The sequence below is a fragment of the Lithobates pipiens genome, unplaced genomic scaffold (assembly GCF_037356315.1).
Source record: "Lithobates pipiens isolate NorthernLeopardFrog02 unplaced genomic scaffold, aLitPip1_a1.2 Scaffold_16, whole genome shotgun sequence".
NCBI lineage: Eukaryota > Metazoa > Chordata > Amphibia > Anura > Ranidae > Lithobates > Lithobates pipiens.
Genome location: NW_027507748.1, coordinates 235,184,049 through 235,211,248, shown reverse-complemented (window position 1 = coordinate 235,211,248; position 27,200 = coordinate 235,184,049). Strand labels below are relative to the sequence as shown.

The 27,200-nt window shown below is 47.2% G+C and overlaps 1 protein-coding gene across 4 annotated transcripts in view; it reads left to right on the top strand.

Moving 5' to 3' along the window:
- Nucleotides 1-8,256: 8,256 nt before the first annotated feature.
- LOC143982459 (C4b-binding protein alpha chain-like) overlaps nt 8,257-27,200 on the top strand; it is a 577,061-nt gene continuing 558,117 nt past the window's right edge. For all 4 annotated transcript variants that reach the window (XM_077481180.1, XM_077481181.1, XM_077481183.1 and 1 more), the window contains exon 1: nt 8,257-8,409. The gene's annotated coding sequence lies outside the window, so the exon portion shown is untranslated. The remainder of the gene's footprint in view (nt 8,410-27,200) is intronic.

Genomic DNA, 27,200 nt, shown 5'->3' with positions numbered 1-27,200 from the left:
ACGCCTTGGGAAAGACCAAGTTAGACTTACCGGTAACTTGTTTTCCAGAAGTCTTTCAGGACAGCAAACATCCCGCCCTATGGTATTGTATTATGCTACGCTGTGACTAACGTATGTGTTTGTGTTCCAGCCGGGGCCGGAGGTTCTCTTCTACAACTGAGGTGTGGTAGGGAGGCGCCTCCCTTTAAAGTCTGGAGGAAGAAGGTGTTTCCTAACGAGGAGGGAGGAGTCGCTATCTCTCAGGTGCTGTCCTGAAAGACTTCTGGAAAACAAGTTACCGGTAAGTCTAACTTGGTCTTTTTCACAAAATGTTTTTTTTATTTATAGCACAAAAAATAAACCCACTAGTGATTAAATACCACTAAAAGAAAGCTCTATTTGTGTGGAAAACAGTTTCATATGGGTACAGTGTTGCATGACTGAGTAATTGTCATTCAAACTGTGAGAGCGCTGAAAGCTGAAAATTGTTCTGGTCAGGAAGGGGGTGTAAGTGCACTGTACTGAGGTGGTTAATGATACAAATTAAAGATAAAAGAACAAAAAAAAGGGCGAAAAAAAAAAAACAGGAGGGGAAGAATAAAAAAGGTTATAAAAGTATAGAGAAAAAAAGGGGGGGGGGGAAATTAGACCCGCCCATACAAGTGTATGCCCGGGGCATGTAGGGAGGGGGAAGGGGGAAAAAAATATTCATCCCAAGGGCAGACATGTGAAAAAAAACATATATCGATCAGTATATATTACGACAGTTCACATCTGTCAAAGAAATGGTTGTTAGCCCTCCAACACCTCCCAGGTACCAGATGTAAAACCTTCTAGGAAGGGTCTAAAGCTAATACAATCGTTAAGACCAGGCAGTCGTGTAGCACTCAAGGCCACTATCTACCTTGTCTCGTGCTGTAGAAGGGTCTTGTCCCAATCCCCTCCCCTCGAATTCGGATGTATATGATCAAATACCAGAAACCCAATTTTAGGGAAGTTCCCCATGTGTATGTCCCGGGCATGTCGCCCCAAGGGTAAGTCAGGGTTGCATATCCTTATGCTCAGTATGTGTCTGCTTATTCTCTTGCATAACCCTCCTGGCAATGTGCAACTGTGCTGTAGCTGTCTTTTGGCTAGAGTGCGGTTGTGAAGAGGTTAAATACAAATACAAAGAGTGCTCTATTTGTGTGAAAAAAAAAAAATGAGAAATTTAATTTGGATTCAGTGATTCATGACTGAGTAATTGCTAGTTAAAGGAGCGAGGTGCTGAATGGCAAAAAAAATGCTCTGGTCATGAAAGGGGAAATTTTTCTCCAGAGAGCAAGTAGTTAAAGGACAAAACAAAAAAAAAAGATACTAAGATGGGGCAATTAAAGTGTTTGTTACCCCAGTATTTCATATTCCTGGTATATGAAATATAGCACCCCCCATGTTGAGGGCATGCGGCCTGGTATGGCTCGGGGGGGGGGGGGGGGCTCTCACTCATCCCCACCCCCTTTCCTGACCGGCCTGCGTGCTTGGATAAGGGTCTGATATGGACTTTGGGGGGACCCCCACGCCATTTTTTCGGCGTAGGGCTTCCCCTTTAAGTCCATACCAGGTGACGGGGCCGGCAAGGTGTCAATCTCGCCGATGGAGGCCGCAACATTGCCTTCCTGCACTAGTGCCGTCTACCTGGAGCCACGTTCAAAATGCATGGACTTTCCTCCTTGTGTGGGTGTGTGGGCAAGTCCGTTCATTTCAAAAGTCAGACAGACTCCCACCATAGTCCAGCGGGTTGTCCGTCGGACCTAGTCCGCTGGAAAAGTCTGGTCGTGTGTGGGCAGGTCCGCTCATTCGGAAAGTCCGGTGGACCTCCGCTACAAAGTCCGGTGGTTTGTCCGCCAGATAGTCAGATCGTGTGTACGCGTCATGAGTTTAACTCCGGTTTTCTCTTATCGTCTTCCAGGACAGCCTCGGAGAGAAGCAAGAAACTTACTCTGTTAGGTCCTCCAGGCAGTGGTCACGCCCTCTCTCCCAAATGCCTGATCCTTATCAGCAGCAAGGTCCAAGCGGTACTGCTTTGCGAACGTGGAATAGCTGGACCACATTGCTGCTCTGCAGATCTCCTCCAGAGTGGCACCGGCCTTCTCTGCTCTTGCCTCCCTGCCAACCTGTATGTCTCTAAAACCGTCATCCTAATCCATCTGGCGAAGGTGGATTTAGATGCCTTAAGTTCTTTGCATGACCCCACAAAAATTCACAAAGATTCCGACTTCCTGAAGTCTTTGCTAATTTTTAAATAAACTAAAAGGCTACGCCTAACATCAACTAAACTGAATCCTCCTTCCTGATCACCTTCTGAGGAGGAGTAAAATGTTGGCAGAATAATGTCTGGAGTTCTATGAAAAGTAGAAGAAACCTTGGGGAGGAAACTAGGATCTGTTTTAAGCACAACCCTATCCTCCAAAATCAACAAAAAAGGCACTATAATCGAGAGCTACTGCAACTCCCTCACTTTTCTGGCTGAGGTAATTGCAATCAAAAAAGCCGTTTTTAAAAATACCCATTTAGCATCAGATTTCTCCAGAGGTTCAAAGGGACTCCTTGTAAGAGCAAGGCTAAATCCCAGGAGGGACAGGCTCTGATCTTCACTGGCCTGGACCTGGAGAGGGCTTTAAAGAAATTGTTTACAAAATGATCTTGCTGCAGGGGGACCTGAAGAAAGAGGCTTAAAGCGGCAGCCTGTACCTTCAAGGTGCTGACAGAAAGCCCTAATTCCACTCCTGCCTGTAAGAAGTCCAGCACTGCTGGAATACCTGGATCTTCCTGCCCTTGCTCTGCCAACCAGGAATTGAACCTCCTCCACACCTTGGTGTAAATGGCCCTGGTCACTGGTTTACGGCATTCTAAGAGAGTCTTGATGACCCTTTCTGAAAAACCCTGGGCCCTTGACAGCTGTTCCTCAGATACCATGCTGTAAGTCCGAGGGTCTCTATTTGAGGATGCCGGATAGGACTCTGTGTAACCAGATCCTCCCTATATATTGTCAATCTCTTTAGGACTGCAAACCAGGCCCTTCTTGGCCAAAACGGGGCTATCAGAATGAGATCCGTTACCTGGGTCTGAAATTTCTGAAGGACCGCCGCAACCAGCCTTACTGGGGGAAAGGCATAGCACAGGTTGAAGTACCATGCACTGGCAAAGGCATCTATCCCTCTGGGTTGATCCTGCAAATGCAGGGAGAAGAACTGAGCAACCTTTTTGTTGCTTTCTGAGGTGAACAGCTCCACCTCTGGTATGCCCCAAGTTCTCACCACCTGCTCGAACACTTCCTGGTTGATTGACCATTCGTCCTGTTTCACACACTGGCGACTGAGAAAGTCCGCCAGCGAGTTCTGAGCCCCCTTTAAATGAAACGCTTACAGCGACACTAGATTCATCTCGGCCCAAGAGAAAATTTCTCCTGCTATCTTCTGCAAAGCAGGGTCCCCCCTGCTTGTTTATATAGGAAACAACAGCTGCATTGTCGGACCTAACTTGGAGGTGTTGTCCCCATATTTTTTGCTGGAAAGCTATTATCGCCCTCTGTACTGCCAGCAATTCCCTCTGATTGGAGGTCCGTCTGGCTTCCACCTGAGACCAGGATCCTTGAGCCAGATCCTTTTCCAGGTGTGCACCCCAGCCGAAAGAGCTGGCATCTGTTGTCAGCACCAGAGCTGTTGGTCTGAACCACAAAAGACCCCTGTCCAATTTGTGACTGGTTCGCCACCACCACAAAGTCCTTTTGACCCTGGTGCATATCAGCATGGGTTGATCCAAGCCCTGTTGGCTGCCATCCCAGCAACGCAGAAGAACCCGGGGCGCTGGTGAATACTTACCCAAGGGACTACTGGAAAACAGGATGACATTAAGCCTATCACTCTCATGGCATCTGACCTGGGCTTCCTGATTGGTCTGAAGCCGCGCTACTGCCAGACCTACCTTCTCTATCTTCTCTGATGTGAGAAAAACCTTCTCCTTTTTTTTCACATCAGAGGACATTCTGTAACCCAGATACAGTACTTCCTGGGTTGGGATCAACTGGGACTTGTCCAGATTGATCAACCAACCAAGAGAATGCAGGAAGTGTTGCGCCTCCTGTAGTGCTGTAGTGCAGTGTGCTGGTAAGACTGGGCGACAAACAGAAGATCCTCCAAATAGGGGATCACTGTAATGGCCCTGACACGCAACGGAGCAAGGGCTTCTGCCAGGACCTTTGTAAAAATCCTGGGAGAGGATGCTAGGCCAAACAGAAGTGCCCTGAACTGCAAGTGGAGAATTTCTGAGTTCACTCTGGCTGCCAACCTGAGGAATTTCTGGAATTCCTGATGTATCGGTACATGCAAATATGCGTCCCTGAGGTCTATTGTTGCCATAAAGCTGTCGGAAAACAGGAGGTTTGTTATCGTAAGGATTGACTGCATCCTGAACCGATTGCGCCTGATGAACCTGTTTAGGGGCTTGAGATTGAGGATCAACCTGAATTTGCCTGATGGCTTTCGAACTACGAACACTTGAGAATATACCCACTGTCCGTGTTCCACATCTGGTACTCGGCTGATGACCTGTTGATCTAACAACTCTCCCAACAGCAGACTCAGAGCTTCTGCCTTCTCCCAGTCTCTGGGTAACTTGGTTATTAGGAAGGTAGATGGGGGAATGGCACTGAACTCCAACTTGTAACTGTTTTTTTTTTATTATCTCTAATATAAACTGACTTGAAGTTGCGTTGGTCCATTGTGGGAGGAAATCCCCCAACCTTCCTCCCACTGGAACACAGGAGTCACTGGGATTTTGAGGTGATCTGAGGAGGATTGAATAGTATTCCTCCTCTGCCACACCCCTTGTGACCCCACCAGTGTTTTTTAGGCTGACCCTCTCTCTCCTGCTGGGTTTGTAAGCCCTCGAAAAAGACGTATGCTCTCAGGCTTCTTCTTTTTCTCTGGAAAGGCTTTCTTTTTGTCCTGGGTACGTTCCTGGGCCTCCTGGAGCCCAGGGCCAAAAAGGTAGTTGCCTTAGAAAGGCAATTCACAAAGCCTGAGCTTTGATGCTGCATCTCCCAACCAGGCCTTCAGCCATACAGCCCTTCTTGCCGTGTTAACCAAAGCTGCAGACCTAGCCGCTAGCTTTACCGACTCTTTAGAAGCATCGGCTAGGAACCCAACTGTCTTAAATAATAAGGGAAAGGATTTCAGCAGCTGTTGTCGGGACATGCCTGCAGAAATATGAGACTGTAACTGCGTTAACCAGCATTCTAAATTTCTAGCCACATAGGTGGCCGCAAGGGTAGGTTTGAGTGCAATAGAGGAGGCATCCCAAGCCCTCTTTAACAGCACATCATCCCTTTTATCCATTGGGTCCTTAAGGGATCCTAGATCATCGAAGGCCAAATCAGTCTTTTTGGACACATTCGCTAGCGGCGCATCCAACTTAGGAACCTTGTTCCAAGGCAGGGCCACATCATTCTCGAAGGGAAATCTGCATTTGAGACTGCCTGAAAAGAACGGTCTCCTCGCAGGGTGCTCCCACTCCAGCAAGATCGCTTCCACTAGAGATTTGTGCACAGGGAAAACTGGATTTTTGAGCAGAGACTCCCTGATACATGAGGCCATGCTTAGAAAGCTGTACCGACTCCTCTCTGATCTCTAGGGTGTCATAGATCGCGTTTAACAAATCCCCCACATCGTCCAATGTCAATTTGTACCTGGACCCTCTGGAGAAATCTTCCCCTTCCTCAGAGTCAGACCCTGAGTCCACCTGAGAAGAGGCCAGCGACCTGGGCTCCCTCTCCCTATCTTCATTATCCTCCTGACTGGGCTCAGACAGGGAGGGCAAACTTGATGCTCAAGATAATGGCACAGAGGGAGCCTGCATCCTATCCATCATTCCTCTAAATGATTTGAAGGTGGATGCAATCTCGTCTTTTACTGACAAAAGAATTTTCTGACACTCTGTCATAGAGTCATCCTTAGATAAATTATTGACACATTCGGAGGAAATAGGCTTCTCCGAATTGGGCCCAAGTTTTGTCCCACAAACTCACTTTCTCCTTGGAGGCTGTATCTGACCTCTGTCCTGTGCTTTACCCTGAAAGCAAAAGAAAAGACAGAAAACAAATCATGAAAGCCTGTTCCCAACCGTCACCACCACTGTGCTCAGGGGGGAGGTGAGAAGTGCCCAGCCCTTCACCTGTGGTTCCCCACCCAGAGAATGGCCTCGGTTCAAGGACCTTACCCCCTCCCAGAGTAAGCCATGGTCTGCCCTCACCACGCTTACCTGAGAGGTGCCGGTGCCAGAAGAACCGGCGTCAACCGCCTGAACTGTTGCAGTGCCCTCAATGGCTCCTTAGTGTTGTCACAGCCTCTGCTGGATCTACACAGGCTCCGGACGCCCAACAAGCCACACAAACTGCGCCTTATAACTGGAACCTTCGTTTCCTGGCGCCCCCTGATGATGCGGTTCCATCGGAAGCTGCGTCACTTCCGTTCATTGGAACGCAGAAGCCCCTCCTCGGACGCACGTGTGTTCATAACCATACCTGCAACGGACATCCTGCATGCCTCGTGGAAGCCGTTCTTTTTTGGCCGCCGTCCGTTTTTCCAATGAAAGACAAAACCGGTTAGTGCGACAAAAATGGAGGTAGGGGATCCGCCGCTCTTCAGAGGTCCAGTTCTCCTCGAGTTTATAGGCAGCAGTGTACAAGCAGCCCTCTCTTCACTGCACTAGACAGAGGGGCGCTTTGGGCAGAGGATAAGGTACTCCTGAGGCTCCACCCAGGACAGTCCTGGAACATGGAGCTCCCCAGGTTCCTCACATGCTTCCTTCCCGTCCCGTAAAATGTGCATTTTTAAGCACTTAAAGACCGCCTACCACAGATATAATGCGGCAGGGCATCTCTATTGCACAAAATTACGTACCTGTACATCATTTTGTGCAATAGACCGGGGGGGGGGGGTTGCTGATTGGACAGAGGGAGAGCCAATCTGAGAGTCTAGTGGACCTGATGTTTGCCAGCCACCAGCGAGAGAGGGCAGCAACCCGCTCACCAACTGGATCAGAGCTCTGTATGGTAGCTTTGGTCCGGTGATTGCAGCTTGCTTCTCTGTCAACTTGTTCCGTCACCCCGTTCCGCTATGCTGGGTGAACCCGGTCCTCAGATGCTCAAACGGGTGTCTCTGGATCTCTCCAATCCGGTCACAGTGTCTCTGCCACCGTCGGGTCACTCACACAAACTTTTGGAGTTGCGCTCTGCAATGGCTGTAGGCCGCTTCCTCCTGGAGGCCTCCTCACCAGTCCTCAGTTAGACCATGCATTCAGAAGAGACCTAAAATGGCTGCTCGGGCTCCTTTTATGTCCTACCCAGCATGCACTGTCAGAGAGAGTGTCCATGGGCAGGTCACCAAGCATCCTGGTTAAAGGTCAAACCCCCCCCCCACAGCTCAGCACTCTAATGAGTGTGGAGGAGCAGAGCAGGAGAGATACTGATTGACAGGCAGCAGCTCTCCTCTCGGGATCTGAGAGAACCGAGCCATCGGTGATGCTAGATTGCTCGGTTCTCAGGGCAGAGATGCCGGGGGACAGATGCACCATCCATCTAGGTAAGTATGATGGGGGAAAAAAAACAAAATAAAACACATATTTCTCTTTTAATACAAACACATCAAAACAAAATCCTGTGACATTGTGTATTTCAATCATTTCAGGTATACAGAGATGGGGAGGAACTGGTGTGTAGAGTGGTCAGCTTTATACTGAAGCAGGAAAACATATACAATAAAAATATTTTATAGCAGAAAGTAATATATATATATTTTTTTTTTTGTCACTTTTTTTTTGTTTATAGCACAAAAAATACAAAAAAACGCAGAAGTGATCAAATACCACCAAAGATCTGTTTGTTGTGTAAAAAAGGACATCAATTTTATTTGGGTACAGCGTTGCACGACCACGCAATTGTCAAAGTAGTGTATTGCAAAGTATGGCCGGGTCAGGAATGGGTGTAAAAGCTGAAGTGGTTAAACAAATCTATAGGGGTGCATTTACTTTACTTATTTTCACCCAAAATAATGGACCTCACACCTAAAGTCTAAGCAGCCAGCATTCCTCTGCTGCTGTAATAACAGGTTCATTTCAAAGATAAGAATTCTACTTGCACAATGTTACCAAGGAAATGGTCTTGAATCATCCACGGAAGTGTCTCCGCCCAGCTAGGAGGAGGAAACAGTGAGCCCAGCTAAAGGATACCGGGGATGCCTTCCTATAGCGAGCACCAAGGAAAGGAAAGGACCAATCAGCTGCTAGTAACAGCAGGAAGGAGAGGCGTGTATAAATAAGTGTGTGCGCTGGTCTCTCACTATTTCCATGAACAGAACCCGTTATAGGAGAGGTGTGTAGAGCGGTACCTAAAAGGTAAGTAGCTGTGTGTGAGGTGAGTCGGTAGAGAGTTGTACCAGGCACTGTCGTTTCCTTTGAGGCACACCCAGTGTTTTTCTTGGTACAGTCACTGGGCTAGCCTGGTATGTATTTGGCTGGGCACATGGGGGGGAGTTGTAAAGGAATCCACTTCACTGACAAGATATTACACTGAGCATTGTATAACACATTGGCTTCAGGCTGGGTTCTCACCTGAGGGCTCTGCGATTTTTCTGTGCGATTACGAAGTCATTCATTGTTAATGTCTGCGTCCACAAAGGTACATGAGAAATGTTAGCTCAATGTAGAGTAGCTTGTTGAAATAGGGAGAAAAAGTGTGTTAAAAATAAATAAAAAACGCCTTTATGAAATGCTATGTGTAAACCTAGCTGTTGCGTGTGTTCAGTGTGTGAGTCCGCATGGGCATTTACACGCATTTTATCGTGTGTGTGTGTTTTTGTTTTTTCCTGATTTGCATTTACACCACATTCACACTTGTCGTGGGACTTTGGACATCCGCCGATAACCATTTTACATACATGCCACTTAGTCACGCATGCAATACTTTTGGTCCAACTTTCATGCAACTTGAGGGCCATAAATGTTAGCACTGAAAAGTTGCAGGAAAGTCATACCTGAATGTTTTACATGTAGCAGTGGGTCTGACTTTGCAGAGGGACAAGTCGCACCCATCCAAAGTTGCGTCAGAGTTGCATTCCAATGTCACACAAGTGTGAATGGACCCTTAGTAAGTTAGTATGTGTTCCAGTACATTTACAGCAGTAAAAAATGGAGCATGCTGTACTAATAGCACATGAAAGCACCACAATGGTGGAAAGCAGGCTCATTGAAATACATTCATTTGTCTTGCATGCGCATTCATACTGTGCTTAAATTAACATTAGCCTGCATCTGGTGTAAGGGCATGTTTACACTGCATTCCCTGCATCTATGGTGTGTGTTTACAGCTCATTTTGCAGTGCGATTGCATCTAGTGCTTTTCCTCCCTTTGACCGACGACCCTTCCTTCCTTCAATCTACCAACCGACCTTCCTTTGATCGACTGACCCTTCCTTTGATTGAACGACCTGGGTTTACACTGCATTCTCCGTGTTCACTGTGCAGTTCAGAATGTGTGTTTACTGCATCTGTGGTATGTTTACGGTGCAATGGCAACCCCCTCATCAACCAACCCTTCATTCGACCGACCCGGGTTTACACTGCATTCCCCATGTTCACTGTGCAGTTCAGAATGCATGTTTACTGCATCTGTGGTATGTTTACGGCTCATTTGCAGTGTTTGCAACCCTTCCTTCAACCAACTGATGAACCCTTTCCTTCCCCCTTTCCTTTTGATCGGCCGACCTTTCCTTTCCTTTCCTTTCCTTTCCTTCCCTTCCCTTTCCTCCCTTTTGATTGGCCGACCCTCCCCTCCCTTCCCTTTCCTCCCTTTTGATTGGCCTCCCCTCCCTTCCCTTTCCTCCCTTTTGATTGGCCGACCCTCCCTTTTGATTGGCCGACCCTTCCTTCCCTTCCCTCCCTTTGATTGCCCGACCCTTCCTTCCCTTTCCTCCCTTTGATTGCCCGACCCTTCCTTCCCTTCCCTTCCCTTTCCTCCCTTTGATTGGCCGACCCTTCCTTCCTTCCTTCCCTTCCGTCCCTTCCCTCCCTTTGATTGGCCGACCCTTCCTTCCCTTTCCTCCCTTTGATTGGCCGACCCTTCCTTCCCTTCCCTCCCTTTGATTGGCCGACCCTTCCTTCCCTTCCCTTCCCTCCCTTTGATTGGCCGACCCTTCCTTCCCTTCCCTTTCCTCCCTTTGATTGGCCGACCCTTCCTTCCTTCCCTTCCCTCCCTTTGATTGGCCGACCCTTCCTTCCCTTTCCTCTCTTTGATTGGCCGACCCTTCCTTCCCTTCCCTCCCTTTGATTGGCCGACCCTTCCTTCCCTTCCCTCCCTTTGATTGGCCGACCCTTCCTTCCTTCCCTTCCCTCCCTTTGATTGGCCGACCCTCCCTTCCTTCCCTTCCCTCCCTTTGATTGGCCGACCCTTCCTTCCTTCCCTTCCCTCCCTTTGATTGGCCGGCCCTTCCTTCCTTCCCTTCCCTTTCCTCCCTTTGATTGGCCGACCCTTCCTTCCGTTCCCTTTCCTCCCTTTGATTGGCCGACCCTTCCTTCCCTTCCCTCCCTTTGATTGGCCGACCCTTCCTTCCCTTTCCTTTCCTCCCTTTGATTGGCCGACCCTTCCTTCCCTTCCCTTTCCTCTCTTTGATTGGCCGACCCTTCCTTCCCTTCCATTCCCTTCCTTTTGATTGGCCGACCCTTCCTTCCCTTCCATTCCCTTCCCTTTGATTGGCCGACCCTTCCTTCCATTCCCTTCCCTTTCCTCCCTTTTTGATTGGCCGACCCTTCCTTCCCTTCCCTTCTCTTTCCTCCCTTTGATTGGCCGACCCTTCCTTCCTTCCCTTCCGTCCCTTCCCTCCCTTTGATTGGCCGACCCTTCCTTCCTTCCCTTCCGTCCCTTCCCTCCCTTTGATTGGCCGACCCTTCCTTCCCTTCCCTTTCCTCCCTTTGATTGGCCGACCCTTCCTTCCTTCCCTTCCCTTTGATTGGCCAACCCTTCCTTCCCTTCCCTTTCCTCCCTTTGATTGGGCGACCCCTCCTTCCCTTCCATTTCCTCCCTTTGATTGGCCGACCCTTCCTTCCCTTCCCTTTCCTCCCTTTGGCCGACCCTTCCTTCCCTTCCATTCCCTTCCTTTTGATTGTCCGACCCTTCCTTCCCTTCCATTCCCTTCCCTTTGATTGTCCGACCCTTCCTTCCATTCCCTTCCCTTTCCTCCCTTTGATCGGCCGACCCTTCCTTCCATTCCCTTCCCTTTCCTCCCTTTGATCGGCCGACCCTTCCTTCCCTTCCATTCCCTTCCCTTTCCTCCCTTTGATCGGCCGACCCTTCCTTCCCTTCCCTTCCCTCCCTTTGATTGGCCGACCCTTCCGTCCCTTCTCTTTCCTCCCTTTGATCGGCCGACCCTTCCTTCCCTTCCCTTCCCTTTTTGATCGGCCGACCCTTCCGTCCCTTCCCTCCCTTTGATTGGCTGACCCTTCCTTCACTTTCCTCCCTTTGATCGGCCGACCCTTCCTTCCCTTCCCTTCCCTTCCCTTCCCTTTCCTCCCTTTTGATCGGCCGACCCTTCCGTCCCGTCCCTTCCCTCCCTTTGATTGGCTGACCCTTCCTTCCCTTTCCTCCCTTTGATTGGCCGACCCTTCCTTCCCTTCCCTTCCCTTTCCTCCCTTTGATTGGCCGACCCTTCCTTCCCTTCCCTTCCCTTTCCTCCCTTTGATTGGCCGACCCTTCCTTCCCTTCCCTTCCCTTTCCTCCCTTTTGATCGGCCGACCCTTCCCTTCCCTTTCCTCCCTTTGATTGGCTGACCCTTCCTTCACTTTCCTCCCTTTGATTGGCCGACCCTTCCCTTCCCTTCCCTCCCTTTGATTGGCCGACCCTTCCCTTCCCTCCCTTTGATTGGCCGACCCTTCCTTCCCTTCCCTCCCTTTGATTGGCCGACCCTTCCTTCCCTTCCCTTTCCTCCCTTTGATTGGCCGACCCTTCCTTCCCTTCCCTTCCCTTTCCTCCCTTTTGATCGGCCGACCCTTCCCTTCCCTTTCCTCCCTTTTGATCGGCCGACCCTTCCCTTCCCTTTCCTCCCTTTTGATCGGCCGACCCTTCCCTTCCCTTTCCTCCCTTTGATTGGCCGACCCTTCCCTTCCCTTTCCTCCTTTTGATCGGCCGACCCTTCCCTTCCCTTTCTTCCCTTTGATCGGCCGACCCTTCTCTTCCCTTCCCTTTCCTCCCTTTGATCGGCCGACCCTTCTCTTCCCTTCCCTTTCCTCCCTTTGATCGGCCGACCCTTCTCTTCCCTTCCCTTTCCTCCCTTTGATCGGCCGACCCTTCTCTTCTCTTCCCTTTCCTCCCTTTGATCGGCCGACCCTTCTCTTCTCTTCCCTTCCCTCCCTTTGATCGGCTGACCCTTCTCTTCCCTTCCATTTCCTCCCTTTGATCGGCCGACCCTTCTCTTCCCTTCCCTTTCCTCCCTTTGATCGGCCGACCCTTCCCTTCCCTTTCCTCCCTTTGATCGGCCGACCCTTCCCTTCCCTTCCCTTTCCTCCCTTTTGATCGGCCGACCCTTCCCTTCCCTTTCCTCCCTTTGTTTGGCCGACCCTTCCTTTCCTTCCCTCCCTTTTGATCGGCCGACCCTTCCTTTCCTTCCCTTACCTTCCTTTCCTTCCCTTCCCTCCCTCCCTTTTGATCGCCCGACCCTTCCTTTCCTTCCTTTCCCTTCCCTCCCTTTTGATCGGCCGACCCTTCCTTCCTTCCTTTCCTTCCCTTCCCTTCCCTTTGATCGGCCGACCCTTCCTTCCTTCCCTTCCCTTTCCTTTCCTCCCTTTGATCGGCCGATCCTTCCTTCCTTCCTTCCTTCCTTCCTTCCTTCCTTCCTTCCTTCCTTCCTTCCTTCCTTCCCTTCCCTTTCCTCCCTTTGATCGGCCGACCCTTCCTTCCTTCCTTCCTTCCCTTCCCTTTCCTCCCTTTTGATCGGCCGACCCTTCCCTTTCCTCCCTTTGATCGGCCGACCCTTCCTTTCCTTCCCTCCCTTTTGATCGGCCGATCCTTCCTTCCTTCCTTCTTTCCCTTCCCTTCCTTTCCTTTCCTTTCCTTTCCTTTCCTTTCCTTTCCTTTCCTTTCCTTTCCTTTCCTTTCCTTTCCTTTCCCTTCCCTTTGATCGGCCGACCCTTCCTTCCTTCCCTTCCCTTCCCTTTCCTCCCTTTGATCGGCCGACCCTTCCTTCCTTCCCTCCCTTCCCTTCCCTTTCCTCCCTTTGATCGGCCGACCCTTCCTTCCTTCCCTCCCTTCCCTTCCCTTTCCTCCCTTTGATCGGCCGACCCTTCCTTCCTTCCCTCCCTTCCCTTCCCTTTCCTCCCTTTGATCGGCCGACCCTTCCTTTCCTTCCCTCCCTTTTGATCGGCCGACCCTTCCTTTCCTTCCTTTCCCTTCCCTCCCTTTTGATCGGCCGACCCTTCCTTCCTTCCCTTCCCTTTCCTTTCCTCCCTTTGATCGGCCGATCCTTCCTTCCTTCCTTCCTTCCTTCCTTCCCTTCCCTTTCCTCCCTTTGATCGGCCGACCCTTCCTTCCTTCCTTCCTTCCTTCCTTCCTTCCTTCCTTCCTTCCTTCCTTCCTTCCTTCCTTCCTTCCTTCCTTCCCTCCCTTCCCTTCCCTTTCCTCCCTTTGATCGGCCGACCCTTCCTTCCTTCCTTCCTTCCTTCCTTCCTTCCTTCCTTCCTTCCTTCCTTCCCTCCCTTCCTTCCCTCCCTTCCCTTCCCTTTCCTCCCTTTGATCGGCCGACCCTTCCTTCCTTCCTTCCTTCCCTCCCTTCCCTTTCCTCCCTTTGATCGGCCGACCCTTCCTTCCTTCCCTTCCCTTCCCTTTCCTCCCTTTGATCGGCCGACCCTTCCTTCCTTCCCTTCCCTTTCCTTTCCTCCCTTTGATCCGCCGACCCATCCTTCTTTCCCTTCCCTTTCCTTTCCTCCCTTTGATCGGCCGACCCTTCCTTCCTTCCTTCCTTCCCTTTCCTCCCTTTGATCGGCCGACCCTTCCCTTCCCTTTCCTCCCTTTTGATCGGCCGACCCTTCCGTCCCGTCCCTTCCCTCCCTTTGATTGGCTGACCCTTCCTTCCCTTTCCTCCCTTTGATTGGCCGACCCTTCCTTCCCTTCCCTTTCCTCCCTTTGATTGGCCGACCCTTCCTTCCCTTCCCTTCCCTTTCCTCCCCTCCCTTTTGATCGGCCGACCCTTCCCTTCCCTTTCCTCCCTTTTTGATCGGCCGACCCTTCCCTTCCCTTTCCTCCCTTTGATTGGCCGACCCTTCCTTCCCTTCCCTTCCCTTCCCTTTCCTCCCTTTGATTGGCCGACCCTTCCCTTCCCTTTTGATCGGCCGACCCTTCCCTTCCCTTTTGATCGGCCGACCCTTCCCTTCCCTTTTGATCGGCCGACCCTTCCCTTCCCTTTTGATCGGCCGACCCTTCCCTTCCCTTTTGATCGGCCGACCCTTCCCTTCCCTTTTGATCGGCCGACCCTTCCCTTCCCTTTCCTCCCTTTTGATCGGCCGACCCTTCCGTCCCTTCCCTCCCTTTGATTGGCTGACCCTTCCTTCACTTTCCTCCCTTTGATTGGCCGACCCTTCCCTTCCCTTCCCTTTCCTCCCTTTGATTGGCCGACCCTTCCTTCCCTTCCCTCCCTTTGATTGGCTGACCCTTCCTTCCCTTTCCTCCCTTTGATTGGCCGACCCTTCCTTCCCTTCCCTTTCCTCCCCTTTGATTGGCCGACCCTTCCTTCCCTTCCCTTCCCTTTCCTCCCTTTTGATCGGCCGACCCTTCCCTTTCCTCCCTTTTGATCGACCGACCCTTCCGTCCCTTCCCTCCCTTTGATTGGCTGACCCTTCCTTCACTTTCCTCACTTTGATTGGCCGACCCTTCCTTCCCTTCTCTCCCTTTGATCGGCCGACCCTTCCCTTCCATTTCCTCCCTTTGATCGGCCGACCCTTCCCTTCCATTTCCTCCCTTTGATCGGCCGACCCTTCCCTTTCCTCACTTTGATCGGCCGACCCTTCCTTTCCTTCCCTCCCTTTTGATCGGCCGACCCTTCCTTTCCTTCCCTTACCTTCCTTTCCTTCCCTCCCTTTTGATTGGCCGACCCTTCCTACCCTTCCTCCCTTCCTTTCTTCCCCAGCTGACACTTCTTTTGATCGACCAACCCTTTGATAGGCTCTTTCCTTAACCAACCATTCTGTCCTTTTGTCTGTCGATCAAACGAAGCATCAAAACCACTTCAGTGTGAACCTAGCCTTTAGGCAGCAAGGATGACTGAGGGGAGGGTTGAAAAAAAACACACTGATCCACCAAAGTCGCATAGGAATGCTTATCCATGATTATGTGACTTCTGAGAGATAACATAGAAGTCCTATGGGGCTGAAATTGCACAGAAGCCGGACTATGATGTGATTTCCCTCCTACCTAAGTACATCGATGTAGCACTGGAAATCACATGACAGTCACCTTCTAAATGACGGAAAGTGATATGCAAAAGGTCAAGAAACGCATCAATAATGGATAATGTTACATTAAATTTAACACAACCTGAAAAAATGTGGCAAAAACGCATGCGTTTTTTCAGACAGAACAGTGAAAAAGAAGCCTAAACCCAGACTATTAAGAAGTCTGATTATATGTTCTATAACAGTGTTCATACTCGCAAAGCCATAAAGCATTTGTTTTGTGTGGCGTGAAATAGATCTGATTGATCCTGCCTTCAGCTGTCCCTCCTTGTGTGTCCCCACTGCAGCCTGAGATTGTGTAGCTCAGTAGGTGTCCTCTATCAAAAGAGTATTGAGAGCAAAATTTGTGACTTTCGGGAATAAACAGACATTAGGTAGAATAAAAAAGTTGTGAAACAAAGATACTCACTCTTTCCCCATCTACTGTGTATCACCACTGCGCTGAGCAAAAACTTTAAACTAAGCCGCCACTTTATTAAAACAAAATGTGTACAATAATCCTTATCTAAACGTTAGAATAAGCAGCGCTGAATAGAATAAAAAATATTAAATACTATGGATCCACTCCAGTGAACATGAATTACTAAATGTTACTACACTGTGCAAGCCATGCCATGCCCTGTGCATACAAAAAAATTACAAGTTATTTTTTTTATTTTAATCAAAATCAATTAAACACAAATTATTATATAGTGCATGTCACCAAATGAATAGTGATGGCAAATAAATAGTCTATTGAAACAAATTACCCCGTGACTAAATATTGTTCAACACTGAAAATAAACATTGAACGAGAATCAAGTGAATCGCTTCAAGTTCTATCAGACAATGTCCACTTCCTAAAAAAAAAAAAAAAAAAAAAAAAAAAAAGTTACAATCACCACTGTGAAACTTCCTGAGAACATAATATAATGTAACCCAGTGAAATCATAGTCCATACGTTGAATCTTCAGATCGTGATCCAATTTGCAATAGTGTGAACCCAGCCTTAAAGCCGGCAGAGCTCTTGTAAAAGCAATCCTAGCTGCTAAATGGCCACTGAATTGCTTTTACAAACGTCCACTGGGGAACCCAGGATTGCAGATGGTGATTCTGCTGGCTGACCACAGAGCTGGTCAGGGACCAGAAAAACCCCGATCATCTCTGCAGTATGAGAAACTGGAAGAGTATTTTTTTTTCGCTGGTTGTAAACAAACTATTTACTGGTTTGAAGAAAGCATTGGATCATACTGATCTGGCTATGATGCAAAGCTTTTAAGTACAGAGGAGAGATCTGGGATTTTATAGTCCCCAGATATCTCAGTAAAGAGGACCTGTCACTGCCTATTGCTATCACACATGATGTCTACATTCCTTGTGATAACAATAAAATTCATCCAAAAACAGTAAAATTACAAAAAATAAAATAAAATTGAAAGCACCCCGCATCCCCCCCGCTTGTGCAGAAAGGCAAAAGCGCACTTCGGTCCCACATTGTACTTAAACAGTGATTGCACCACATGTGAAGTATCAGCGCAAACATCAGATCGAGAGCAATTGTAGCAACAGACACCCTGTGTAAATCTAAAGTGGTAACCTGTAAAGGCTTTTAAAGAGGTTGTATACCCGCTGATTGTGTGTGTGTGTGTGTGTGTGTGTGTGTGTGTGTGTGTTTTTTTTTTTTTCCTCACCTGCAAAGGAAAAGGCATAATGAGCTAGTATGCACTGCATACTAGCTCATTATGAAATACTTCCTTTAGAACCAGGCCCCAACATCTGGCCCGATCCACACCGAGGGAGCTGACATGTTTCTTCTGGGTATCGCGGCTTTGGCGCTGTGAGTGGCCGGAGTCGCAATATCGTCACTCCCGCACATGCTCGCCGGAGATTTCTTCCCGGCAGGGTCCGGCGTCTGCCGGACTTTCAGCCGAGAATCCCCTGTGCTCATGCACTGCTGCAGTTAGCGGTTCATTGCGAGGGGAATATTTTATTTTTTATTTTTTCCCCTACAGGTAAGCCTTATTATAGGCTTTCCTGTAGGTAAAAGTCCCAAAAATGTCTATACAACCGCTTTAAGGCTTCACCTAAGCATAATATAATTTACGTAGTTTTCCAACATTATGTGGACGTGTGCAATTTTAAAGTGTGACATGTTTGGTATATATTTACTCAGTGTAACATCTTTTATATTTTACCAAACAATTGGGTATTATATTGTGTTTTTAGGCATTCAAATTCATTAAAGTAAATTTTTTTTTTTTTCTGCCTAAGAAAAATGCAGATCACTACTAGGGCACAGGAAACACTTTATCACTTTAAATAGTTAGTTTGGGTCAAGCTGGTACAAGCACAATCTTTCCTTCACTAAGGCTGCATTCACACTACAGCGTTTTGATTGGACAGCGCCAGTGTGTGAATGACAAATCGCAGAACTCATAGTTGCTTAGTAGGTGAGGTTGAAAAAAGTCCATAAAGTCCAACCTATGTGTGTGATTATATGTCAGCATTACATTGTATATCCCTGTATGTTGTGGTTGTTCAGGTGCTTATCTAATAGTTTTTTTTTAAATTGATACCCCCCCCCCCCCCCCCCCCCCTGCTGAGACCACTGCCTGTGGAAGTGAATTCCACATCCTTACTGCAGTAAAAAAACATCCACACAGTTTAAGGTTAAACCTCTTTTCTTTTACTTTTAGTGAATGGCCAGGTGTCTTTTTTTTTATTTTTTATTTTTTTTTATATCTTTCAAGGAAAAGTTTCAGCCATTTTTTGGGGTCACCAGTACGGTATTTGTACATTGAAATTCTATCCCCTCTCAAGTGTTTCTTCTCCAGAGAGAATAAGTTCAGTGCTTGTAACCTTTCCTCATAACGAAGGTCCTCCAGACCCTTTATTCATTTTGTTGCCCTATTCTGGACTCTCTCCATTTCTGGCACATCCTTCCGGAGGACCGGTGCCCAGAACTGGACCGCATACTCTAGGTGCGGCCGAGAATTATCGTTTTATCTCTGGAGTTGATCTCCTTTTTTAATGCATGCCAATATTCTTTTTGCGTTGTTAGCAGCACAGCTTGGCATTGCATGCCATTGCTGAGCCTGTCATCTACTAGGACCTCCGGATCCTTTTCCATTCTAGATTCCCAGATTCACCCAAATGCATTATTTTCCATTTTTCTACATTAAACCTCATTTTCCATGTAGTTGCCCACCCCATTCATTTGTTCAGATCTACTTGCAAGGTTTCCACATCCTGCAGAGAAATGATTGTCCTGCTTAGCTTAGTATTGTCCACAAATACAGAGATTTAACTATTTATCCCATCCTCCCAGATCGTTTATGAATAAATGAAATAGGATTAGTCCCAGGACAGAACCCTGGGGGACCCAGCTACCCACTCTGACCATTCCAAGTACTCCCTATTTATCATCACCCTGTGAACTCACCCCTGTAGTCAGTTTTCAGTCCATGTACTCACCCTATGGTGCATACCAAGGGACCTTTGTAGAGAAACTCTCATTTGAGATGCCATTTATTTGAATGACCCCTCAAATTGTAGTACGCTTCTGCTGCAAACGTGCTGAAATCGTAGCAATCCGCATCACTGGAAGCATGTCGCCCAAAATAAGCTCCTGATCTTTTTGGGGCGACATGCTTTCCACGATGGGGATTGCTACGATTTTGGCACGTTTTATTGTGCGACAATCATGGCAGACCCGCACCGTGATTTGAGGTGTCATTCAAATGAATGGCATCTCAAATGCGATTTGTCATTCACACATCGGCGCTGTCAAATCGTGGGCAGATTTGCAGAAAATCTGCTTGCTATTCAATATGATGTAGTGTAAATGCAGCCTTAGTGCTGTGCATGTACTGCATATAGCTTCAGCTACATACAGTACACAGTGCTGGGTTCCGGCTGTGAGACAGACATCCCTTCTCACACCAGCAATGCAGAGTCAGTCTGAGCGGAGCTCAGTCATTCACAAGCAACTTTGTATTTTGTAAATAAATACAAAGCTTCCCCTGCTCCCTGCTGAACTAATGGGGTCCATACAGGAGGGCTGACTGTACTGCCTTATCAGTGGCCCTGTATATACTCATACGTGCCAAGAAGGGACTGTGATGGAGGAATTGTAAACCAGAAATTTCTTTGAGCTAAATAAGATGACTGCTGTTCTATTCAAATGATGCTCACCAAAGTAATTAAAATGATATCCCAACATCAAAAATCTTGTTTAATTTAGCTTACTTCAATAAATGAACACAACATATTACACAGTCTTTCCCTCTTGGGCCCCTTTTCACACGGGCTTTCCGATTGGGTCCACCTGTCAGTTTTCAGGCGGACCTGATCGGATGCTCCATGCAGTGGCAGATGTCAGCACTGCTATCCTATCCGGTCCATGAAATCCAGACAGATGGAAACCCTATTTTCCATCTGTCTGGAGAATCGGATTGGATGAAAACGGACAGGTGGTCTGTTTTCATCCAATCTCTATAGAGGACAGAGGGGCTTTGACAGGTCCATCTCCGCACAGTGAGTGTAGATAGACTTGTCATCCGCCTGCTTAGTGGAGCGATCCCTGCTGAGCAAAACAGTCTGTACACGGACAAGCCTGTGTGAAAGGGGCCTTACAACCTTGACATCTTTTCAGCGCTCTGCTTTTAGTCATATAACGGCCTAGAGCTGAAATGAGTGAAATGAGAGTGGGTGCTGGATGATCACAGGTCACTGATCCCCCCCCCCCCCCCCCCCCCCAGGACCATCAGCACAACATATATTATTTGTACTGGTCTAGGGAGCAAATGCCCCTCTGGCCTTGAGCCAGGGCCTCCCCTGGGGTGATTACCTTTGTATCCTCATCACGGGAACTATATAAACCTCTCCTACTCCCCCCATAACAAAGTATGAAAAGCCATAAATGGCTGAGGCTGCCACCAACCTGTAAATAAAGTCTATGGGCTCAGCCACCCACACCTGTCAAAACGGCAACAAGAATGGGTGCATTTCTAGTGCTGCCATTTGCACAGTGGCAGAATGCCCATGTACCCTACTATGTGTTGCTGTGGTTAGCTCCATTTTTCAGAAAGATCTGAAACCTTTTGATCTGTGAGTATATTTCTGTTGATTAAAAAGGGAAATCCATTGTGATTGTGTTTTATTATTCTAAAAAAAAAAAAAAAATTTAATCATGAAACTTCAAAGAGGTGAATACTTTCTATAGTTACTGTAACCAAAATAGAATGGTTGCTTGCGGTTATAGTACTACATAGTTACTGTAAATTACATTTCTACATACATGAATTTTAGGACTTTCCCATATATGGCATCTGACGAATGGTGACAATCGGAGGCAAGATAACTGCATAACCAAAATAGACTGTGGCCTAGAGTCGGGAGTCCCTAGAGAGCTGCCAACCACATTCTTGTGTATAATTAAATGTTCCTCTCTGGTACCTTGCCTACCAGTATAAACAGCTGGTTCCTAACAGTTCCTTTCATCGCACAAATGTATTTTTGGTTTATGCCTATAGTTCACCCACCCTGCTAGCAATGGTGTACTTGCATACATCTACCCACATGTTATATACATCTGCATGGGTATTGTATACAGCTACAGTACATACTGTCTTTTAGCTTCTCTGCCTTTTGTGGCTATAATGCCTGATCTGGTTAGTGTGATACAAAGGGTTGATTCACACCTATGCATTTTTTTTTTTTTTTTTTTTTTGTGCTTTTTGCATTTTGCAGATTTGCACTACAGAACTTATTCCATAGCAAATCATGTTAACTGGACTATAGTGCAAATATGCAAAAAGCATAAAAAATGTATAGGTGTGATTCAACACTTAGTATCAGTTTCAAATTACTTATATATATATATATTTTTACACTGTCGCTTTAAGAACATTTTTATTGTTTTATTGCTATAACAACAAGAAATGTAAACATCCCATGTGACAGGTATTCCTTATGGAGTTATCTGGGGTCTGTAGACCCCAGATGCCTCCTCTGCCCTTAAAAGTTACATAGTCAGGTTGAAAAACGACACAAGTCCATCCAGTTCAACCACAAAGCATTTAATCACACCAAGATAGATGTGATCAAATGCTTTTCATTTGATACTATATCATAGAGCTGAACAAAGCCGATCTGGTCCCCCGGCGGGGGAGGGGGAGGGGACACGTCCCGCTGCTTGTCGGCAAGTTAAGAGGAGCGTTTGCATGCGGACTACCCTAGGTATTGGCCACATGTGAGCCTGAGCCTCCATAATTGAAAGAATTAGGCTACTTTCACACTGAAGTGCATGGCCCTTGGCACTAAATTGCTGCTCGTTTTTGCAGCGCTTTAGCCGTGCTTTGCAGCCGATAGTGAGTGCGTGGCTGAAGAAGGGGTTAAAAGTGCCTGTGTTGTGGCGCTTCGAAACGCTTTTCAGGCGTTTTGAAAGCGCTGCCCATTCATTTCAATAAGTAGGGCTTTTAGAATGCCTCGTACACAGCGCTATAAAACCTCCTAAAAGATCCTGCTTGCAGGACTTTTCCTAATGTTCTGCAAGCGCACCGCCCCAGTGTGAAAAGTCACACTAAAATGAAAGGGAGGCGGTTTTCAGGCATTATGTAGAGGCCATTTCTAGCGCTCAAATGCCTGAAAACCGCCTCCAGTGTGAAAGTAGCCTAAATAGAGCAGCCAGGGAAAGTCAAGCTGGAACTGAGAAGCCTTGAAAGGAAGTGGCCTATATCTGACTTTCTGCATCTTCTATTGCACACTGTGTAGCATGCATTGTGTAGTAAAATGAGACTTAGGCTTGATTCACACTAATGCGTTTTTTGATGCATTTTGCAGAAATGCAGGGACATTTTTTAACATGAGTTCCTATGGAACATGTTCACATCTCTGCATTTTTGGAAAGGGTCGGGTACTTTTTTTCATGCAAATTGCAGCATTTTGCATGTAATAGAATTCTATGGACCTGCATCCAAAATGCAAGTACTGTGTGTTTTTTTTTTTTTTTTTTTTTTTTTTTTCAGGTACAGGGGGCCAAATGATACAGGACAAGCACTGTCATATAACATGCTTTAAATCATCAGGATCCATTTTTTGGGGGGGTTAACAAATGCTTTGTCAATATTGTCTTAGCTGGATTTACACCTTTGCAATAACACTTGTGTTTGCTATTAAAACCAATATAAAAGTATAAAAATATATATTCTAATGTCCACGAAATAGTGCATAATTTTTCATGAGTTTGTTTTCATGCATTTCTTCTCGTTTCATTGGAAACCACGTGTTTTAGAACAGAAGGTGTGAATGCTTTCTGAAATGTATGATCAGCCCTAGCAGAAAATTCAATTGATAGATTCATTTATCCTATATTACCAAAAACATTGGGACACCTGCCTTTACACGCACATGAACTTTAATGGCATATTCCAGTCTTAGTCTGTAGAGTTCAATATTGTTGGCCCACCCTTTGCAGCTATAACAGATTCAACTCTTCTGGGAAGGCTGTCCACAAGTTTTAGGAGTGTGTCTATCGGAATGTTTGACCATTCTTCCAGAAGGGCATTTGTGAGGTCAGGAACTGATGTGGATGAGAGAGCCTGGCTCAGTCTCCACTCATATTCATCTCAAAGGTGTTCTGTTTGGTTGAGGTCAGAACTCTGTGCACGCCAGTCAAGTTCACCCCAAACTCACTCATCCATGTCTTTATGGACCCTATGGGCTAAGACTGGGATGCCATTAAAGTTTGCATGCCTTTAACTACTTCGGCCCTGGGCGATTTTTACCCCCTTCCTTACCAGAGCACTTTTTGCGATTCAGCACTGTGTCGTTTTAACTGACGATTGCGCGGTTTTGCGATGTTGCACCCAAACAATATTGACGTCATTTTTTTTCCCCACAAATGGAGCTTTCTTTTGGTGGTATTTGATCACCTCTGCGGTTTTTATTTTTTGCGCCTATAAACAAAAAAAGAGCGACTTTTTTTAAAAAAAAACACTATTTTTTTGCTATAATAAATATCGCATTTAAAAAAAAAAATCATCTGTTTAGGCCGATGCATATTCTTCTACATATTTTTGGTAAAAAAAAAATTGCAATAAGCGTATGATTGGTTTACGCAAAAGTTATAGCTTCTACAAAATAGGGGACAGATTTATGGCTATTTATTTATTTTTTTCGTGACTGCGACACTGTAACGGACATATCGGACACTTTTGACACATTTTGGGACCATTCACATTTACACAGCAATTGGTACTATAAAATTGTACTGATTACTGTGTAAATGTGACTGGCAGGGAAGGGGTTAACACCAGGGGGCGCTGCAGGGGTTAATTATGTTCCCTGGGAGTGATTCTAACTGTGGGGGAAGGGGACTAACAAGGGGAGGAGACTGATCGGTGTTCCTCTGTACTGGGAACACACCATCGGTCTCCTCTCCTCTGACAGGACATGGATCTGTGTGTTTACATACGCAGATCCACGGTCCTGCTGTGTGCCCGGTGGACGCCAGGCATGCGCACTGGGGGGTGCACGCCCCCTAGGTGGCCGGGAATGGGAGGACGCCATACGATGCCCGTCCAGGATGGGAGATCCCATCTGCGGGCATCATATTACTATGGGTGGGTAGGGAAGTGGTTAAAGGCAGGCGTCCCGATACTTTTGGTAATATAGTATATCTTGATAAGATTGTATGTGTGTGTTGGTGAGCCTCTAGTAATGATCTAGGTGAGAGGAGCCGAGACAGTGATATCATTACCCAGGAAGTGTTGGAAATTACCCAGGAAATCTATTATCCCAGTACTTGAGGAGGAGATTGATTCAGGCCTTTTAGATTCTGCTGTAGGGTCTGAAGCTGAAGTGAGCAGGCCTTTCACCCAAAGGTGGTAGTCACTGAATGTTCCACAAGGAAGATAGTCATTGCACTGAATGCACTTCAGTGTTTACATATCTGGGACTTTTTATGTATTTATATCATGTCAGACATCCCAAGTTTCCCACAAGTCACGGGAGTCTCCAGCATTTTGCTGCCAGCTCCCGGACACCCGTGAGTGCTGGGCAATCTCCCGGCTGGGCCTGCCACTCACACAGAAGATGGAGCAGCCCAGGTGGTTGAATGAAGTACATCCGTGGCGGCTGCTCGAGCTGCTCTGTCTCCTGTCTGTGGATGAGTGACAGATGGACTGCCTGCTCTGTTGCACACAAACAGGACATGTCACATCGGGGTGCTCATTTGACAGTGGAGTGTGCTGTCTCTCTTGTTTCGCTTGCTTGAGATGCCTGCACCCAAAGCAATTGAAGAATTGGCTCTGCTCTGGACAACGCTGGATCCCTGGACAGGGAAGTGTCATAAAATATATATTCTGCAATAAATATGTTAACACCCATATTCAATTAATGCACCGCCCCTAATTAAAGTACATTCTCTGCCTACAGTAGCTGGGCTGCACAGTCTAAAATGCCTGGGCCTATTTTTTTTTTGTCGCGGTCTGGGCCTAGGCAGATGTGATGACGTCCCTGTCTGTGCAAAGTGGAGGACTGTAACAAAGTCCTGCCTCCTAGATAGACGGTACACTGATCCAATGATGCATTGAATGACTGTGACGTGCATTGTAGGAGGTGGGAGTTTGTTACAGTGGATGCCGGGATATTCAAATCCGTTTCAGAGCTTTGTGTGATAAGGCTGTATTCCATGGGCACTGGTAAGGCTGCATTGAGGGTGGTGCCGGCACAAAGGATCACCTTCCTGAAATGAGTTTGCCACCTCACATCAACCTGTCATGTTGATTCAATAGGATCATGATAGAATTGTGGTTATTCGGATTTATATTGAGTTTTGCGTTGTGCTGCACTAATTGTGTTCTATTTGGTTATATATATCAGCAGTGGCGGCTGGTGCTCCAAATTTTTTGGGGGGTGCAAACAAACTGAAAAATACTGGAAAAACAAACATCAATTGCAGCCTCACTGTGCCACGTGAAATGCAGCACTGTGCCCCATCAAATACAGCCTCACTGTGACCCGCCCTCTCTGTCTGACCAGCACTTACCCCATCTTGATGGCGGCTCAGGCAGCGGGTGGTGGCGGTGAGCTGTGGGAAGGGCAGTGGGTCAGACGAAGGCTCCTGTGTCCTCCATGCTTCTCATGCATCTCTTCTTCCCTTCTGCTAGGCATCCAATAGGATCGCCTTTGCCTTCAGACAATCGGGTGTATGGTATTAGACCCGCACTTCCTGATTGGCGGAGAGGCAGTTCAGTGTTAGAAAAGTAAATGTATATTCACTTTTCTAACACACCTGGGTGGGCTCCAAGTGCAATGCTCTGCGCTCCGATCCCCCTTTATTTAAAGCCTATTGGAGCCTTTGGATCTAATCTGGTGCTTCAAACCCCTCCCCCGCCTCTGTAATTCAGGCGTCCAGAAACAGTCCCCTTAATAGGGGGTGGACACAGCGACCATGTATAGATTCATGCTATACATGAATTTATCCATTCTACATATAGGAGGGTGGCGTGATAGAGGGGGCAGTGCCCATGCACCCTTAATGGATGGGGCATCCCTGTATATCAGAGGGTGCTGTGAAATTGGCTACTGTATATAGTGCTATTGCAGCAATCGCAGAAGAATACACAGGTTGTGTGGGGTGTTTTTTTTTTTTTGTAACACTGAGGTGCTGACACATGTTTTTGTTTTCATGGTATATTATTTTTAGATAAACTAGCGTGGATTGTAACTGTTTATTTTAATCTGAACCTCTAGTGACCTTTTACTATAGACCTTTGAAGGTCTCTGCAAATAGACTGTTTTCATAATGTTTGATTTGTTTAATCGGACAATAACGTTTATGATGTAGCTAGGAGCGGACTACGGTTATTTGACTTTGCAGACTATCCATTACTATTCTAACCTTGAGCCTATGTCCCCCTAGTGCTGGGTTGCAATTACTGACATCCTCTCCTAAAGCACTGAGAGAGGCATTGTGGGAGATGTAGTTCCCTGAATAGGCATTGCAGAATTGACTGTGAAACGCATCTCCCAAGAGACAATCTGCTCGCAGAGGAATTGTGGGAGAGACTCTATAGGGATCTACGGACTAAGCCCACACTCTCCTGCTTCCTGGATCTGTAAGCACCATCATGTCTCTGGGAGGACCCAAAGGGGGGTGGCTGCGACTGGATGATAGAAGAAAGGGGAGCTGGTACTAACAAAGAAAAGAAGAAAAAAACAGCTTTGGGCTTTTCTTGTTGTGATAAGGTGGCCTAAACCGCATGTGGCCCATTACTGCATTTTGCCACAAAGCGCATATTATAGTAGGAGACAACTCAGACACACTGCAATGCACCACAATACACACACTGTTTTTTATTTTATTTATTTTTTTCTTATTGTGTTTTTTTTTTTTTTTTTTAAAGGCTGCATGCCAGCCCATTGAAAACTTGACTACACCAACACATAACACCCTATGTTAACAGATGTGCATCAGCACAATGCATATTGTGACTGGGCCCTAAAGTCTCCATTGCAGTGGTGCTGACCCCAGACTGCAAGGCTGCAGACTGTCAGGTCTATGGAAACAAAAAAAGCTGTTTTTCTTACCCTATCCTCCATTGAACAATGCTCCCTCCAGGCTGCAAGACTGGTCCCCCAGCCTCTTCTCGTCTATGCCCCAGCAGTTGCCGGTTCCCTGATGTCATCAAGTCCAATGCAGTGTCCAT